We start from the raw sequence: 4,902 nt of genomic DNA on the forward strand, positions 1-4,902 counted from the left end.
GACTCTCGCCACAGCCGCTGGAAGACGGCGGCGTCGCAGGGCCAAACTTCCTCCGCCCAGACAGGAAACGCGAAGGCGGAAAGAGGGAGCGGGAGGGGTGGGCAGGGAGAGGGTAGGATGCGGTGCGAGGGGGAGAGGGCTGGGGAGGGGGAGAAGGGAAAGGGTGGGGACAGACCTGATGCCCCGTGGGGGAACCATGCACGCGTTTGGGGCGCCGGCGCCCCTTTCTCCGGCTACGCGTTCGGCCCAGAAACGTTTTCTGGCAGCTTCGGGTGTGACGCCATCTTCTCAGCGCCTGGGAGGGATGGCGCAGGCCTCCGGGCCTAGCGGCCTCACCGCCCCCCTGGCAGGGCGGCTGAGCCGGCTGTGTGTGGGTTAGTGGGGAGGGCATGGTGCCCTCCGAGCCCTGGTCTCCCCAGCGCCTGGAGCCCTTCTGCTGGGGCACAAAACCTGCGGCATGGATATTTTTGTCCCTATTCCTGCCCATTACGTTTCACAGACAAAATGGTGCACTCCATACAAAGGCATAAAAGCTTTGATGTATCTTCTTGCCCCTGTGGGTTGTTTTTTTTTAATATTTATTACTTTCACTAAAGTGATTCTTGATTCACTAAGATAAGCAAGTCTTTAACGTTGTATTTTAGGAGCTCTGTTTCATTTTTAAACCAATTTCTGCCTTCCTATATTCAAGCAAGGAAGACTGGCAAGACCCATGTTCTCTTAAAGTGGAGTCATATTTTTAATACATTAACTTCATAAGGGAAGTAAATAACAGTACTTATGTCCTGGAAGCATTATGGTGCTGTGTTCATGGTTAAAGGAGACAGATTGCTATAAATCAAGTCAAATATGATCGTGTTCAGTGCCAAAACCTAAAACGACATGAAGTTTCCAAAAACGTATGGTGCAAAAGCACAGTGTTACAGAAAAATGTGTAATACTGTGAAGGACTGAGAAGTTTGGGGTGGGTTGTTTGTTTTTTGGTGGGGGTGGGTGGGTGGTGGTATTCTTAAAATTATTCTAATTGTTTTTATATTAAATATCTGTTGACATTTTAAAAAAAGAGTTTCAGCTTCAAATTTACTAAAAAACTGTGAAAATACATAAAGTTTGTTAAACCAAAAAGTGAAGAAATGCATACAGGAGGAAATGTTGGGTTTGTCTAACTCTGTGTTGCTCCAGAAGCGATTTTGACAGCACAGTTTGGCAGGGTCAGATACAAAAATTCTGCATAAGCAAGTAAGTTCAGCATTTTTCTACCCCAAATAAAATAAGAGGAAGAATAGTTCTGATGAAAACTTAAACTTTCAACAAACAATTTCTGCAGTTATCAAATGAACATAGAATGAATTTCCAATGAGAACACCCTTGTATTATATAATCCTAATTAAATTTCAGACCTAGAGCCCTGATTTCTTAGTTGTTCGCTTAGGCAAAGGTTTCAAAATACTTTCTATTGTAAGTCATCCTACTAGAACTTTCCATTCTCAAATAGATAATTTTCTATGCTTTCTTCCCATCAGATATTTCGGAATTGGGGAAATGAAAATGTATACTGGTTTTCCTGTTCAAAGGAGCAACAATGCTGCAGAAAAAGGAGAAAAGTGAAAAATTTTTCTGGGCAGCTTAATACAAAGACACAATGATTTATAAATTTGATGGTTTTCAGACACGAATATTTAAAATTAGTTTTTCAATCCTTTGTGAAAATGTTCGGTCAGATGTTGTAAGACAGCAGGAGTAACTTGTACCGGTGATGAATTGAAATGGCTTATATGGGTAGGTGATCTCCTTTGTTAAATGCAGGTGGGAAAATACCCCAAACTTTAGAACCTACAGGTTTTTCTTCAGGGATTTTGAGAGAAAGACTTGAAAAACTCGGTTCCCCATTTTTTTGCAATTTTTTATTTCGACTCTATCAGTTATCAGCGTTACAGTGCATGTTACCTCTTGAACCAAACTTTCAGTCACATGCAGATAGACAGAAAATCTGTATCTCAAAAAATTCAGTACTTTCTCTCTCTTCCACAATCTTTTTCCTGTGCATGAGTGATGGTAGGTTAGAGGAGGCATCCACACCAACTCAGATTTCTTCAGCTAATCTAAACTTGCCCTTTTTTTGTGGTGCTTCAGCTAGAAGAAATATTCTGTCATTTCTGGAAACAGAGGAAAATTTTATAGCGGTTCAAAGGAACTAGTGGTTTGGTGAGACCGGTTGCCCTTGAGGGCTTCATTGTAAACTGGGGCAAGTTGTTTGAGTCTGTCTACTTTGCATCAGCTGGCAGATCATCATAGCTCAGCTCAAGATCTTTGGGGTAGATCCAGCTTTGTATCTGGTGTCTTCTTTCACTGCCAGAGATGGAGCCCGTGGTTTGGGCAGCATGTGGAAGCTCCTGTGCTTCAAGTGGCTCGGTTCTTTGAACTGGTGCTCTCCCTGCTCCTTCTTTGGGTAGGGGAAGGACAAAGGTAGTACAAGGCAGCTAGAATTTGGAGCTGCCACCTTATTAACTGAGTCTGTCAAAGGAGGGTGCTGAGTACAGGAGTAGCCTTTGGCAGCTGCAGAGCCAGGACCATCTTGTGCTAGATCACAGCAGCAATTGATGGGCTTGAGCATAAGTGAATGTTCTGCTAATTGCTAGCACAATCTCTGGAACCATTTTGGCTCTGGCCAATTAGCACCGTCCCAAACAGTGTCTGAGCACAGTGTGGGAACTCGAATGGGCCTGGGACTGTTCCTAATAAGCTGTGTGGATGAGGCCATTCTGCGTTTTGGATTGTTTTTCTGGAGCAGGAGTGAAGAGGGAAAAGCATTTAGCTCCATGGTTGCGAGCTGTGCCACGTAAACTGAGCTGCATCAGGGGTACAAAAGGGATCTTGGACAGTTTATTTACTAATATAAATGTAACCATAGCATTTGTTGCTGAAGTATTATTGTATAGTAGTCACAAATGTAAGAGACTATTTCAAGACAAATAACCATAGCTCCCCAGAGACAGCATGTGTGGCAATTCCAAGTACACAGTTTACCATGAAATTAATATGCTTCAACAGTCCCTTGCAGTCTGGTGCCTGAGAAAGGGAGAGATACGAATTTTTCTGTCTCTGACTATACCCCAGGTTTAGAATTAGACCTGTAAAATACTCCTACATAGGTTTAAGTTTAACATATACTGTTTTATCTGATTGGTTTAAATTTGTGTAAATGTATTCACTCATGTAATACAGCACTTTTTAAAACCATGATGTCTTAGGTTAAGCTCGTGAATTTGTGTGCATAGCAGTCTTAGAAGATGAAGTGTTAAATACTGTATTACCCAAAATAATTTAATGCATCAATTTTTGAGGTGACTGTGGAAGAATCATTCCAAGCATATACTTTCATGAAGGCTTAAACTTTTCATTCATAATTCTGGCTGCAAGCTGGTCTTCTGTCACTGATACACTGTGAAACACTGTCCCTCAAGACTGAAACAGTTCATGTGCCAGCACTTATTGTGCTGTACAGTATGCTCACAGTTCCTATTGTCTCACTCTATGAGAAAGCTTATTAGCTTAACTATGCGGAGTTAGAGTCATATTTTCTCTTCACATATGTGAGCTGCACGCACTGAGAGAATTGGAAAGGAAATTACAACCTTTTACTTTTTTCCTGAAAGACAGAGGTTGCACAGCTTTACTCTGTGCCCAAGCAAATCAGTTTTGGTACTTCATAGTGTCAAATATACCACAGTTAGCAGTGACAACCAGAATTCTAGAGCTATTCCTTAATGTACTGTTGCTTTGAATTTGTTTGTTTTCTTCTGTGTGTCATAGAGGAACTATGTAGGAAACAATAGCATCAGTCTTAAAGATCTTGACAGTCTAATGCAGCAAAGAACTGGTAGAAAAGTGGTACAACATACAAGCAAACTGATTATACTGCCTATAGCTGTATATATTTCCAGTTCCATTTTGTTTGTTGGTTGTATTGCTTTTATATACAGAAGCTATGATTTCAGTGTTGAGTAACTCTCAGATTCTGACCTTTCAGAAATCTAAGTATGACCACTTAACATAAAGTAATACACAATTAACTTTTATAGGACTGGAACTTAGTTTTAAAAATACTAATTTTTATTTTGAAAATTTTATCTTTGTAAGAGCTTACTCTGTAAGTAGTGACTCTTTTGGCTCCATTCTGTCCAAAATAATTTGTTTTGCTGATGAAATACCAGCTGCAGTTACGCTTGCAGTTTTGTTGAGTATTTGCAGTGGGACAAAGACTATTTCTCTCATATAGTCCTTTGCAAACCTTACCATGCTTTAGGTGTAAGGATAAATTTAATGGGGTAATTTTTCTGAGATGTCAATTTCTACATTGAAAGATAAGTTAGCATAAGAACATGATGTTTTGGGATTTTAGTATTTATTTACATTCTCTGTGTGGCAGCCAGGTTGGTAAGTAAGCTGACAATATTCTCAAAGTCTGATTGCATATGAAATTTAAAGTGCAGTTGAGCTGTCTGGATTTAATCCCCCACCCCTTTTTTTTTTTTTTTTTTTGGTATGGGGGAATAAAACATCTTAGTTCATACAGGAGAAAAAAATTAAAACCAGGCAGAGCCAGCCCCATTGTAAGCTTCACATGCAATCAAATGGCCTCGCAGGGAAACTCCCCTTCCTGGCTGCACTGCTGCCACTGGTGAACCACAATTAAAAAAAAAAAAATCACTTTTTATACTCCCTGCTTTCAAGCTAGACATTGACATGTGAACCAAAATCTTCTTTTTAACTATTGCCCGGGAGGCCACCAAAGAATCCCAGCTGACCCCCTGCCATCAGAGTGAGTGATGGTCGGCTGCTGGTGTTGCAGCTCACTTCCCCCAGGCTGCCACCCTGAGAGATCCCACCATCCACCGTCGG

The sequence above is a fragment of the Athene cunicularia genome, assembly GCF_003259725.1.
Source record: "Athene cunicularia isolate RWA chromosome Z unlocalized genomic scaffold, athCun1 chrZ_part1, whole genome shotgun sequence".
Classification (NCBI taxonomy): domain Eukaryota; kingdom Metazoa; phylum Chordata; class Aves; order Strigiformes; family Strigidae; genus Athene; species Athene cunicularia.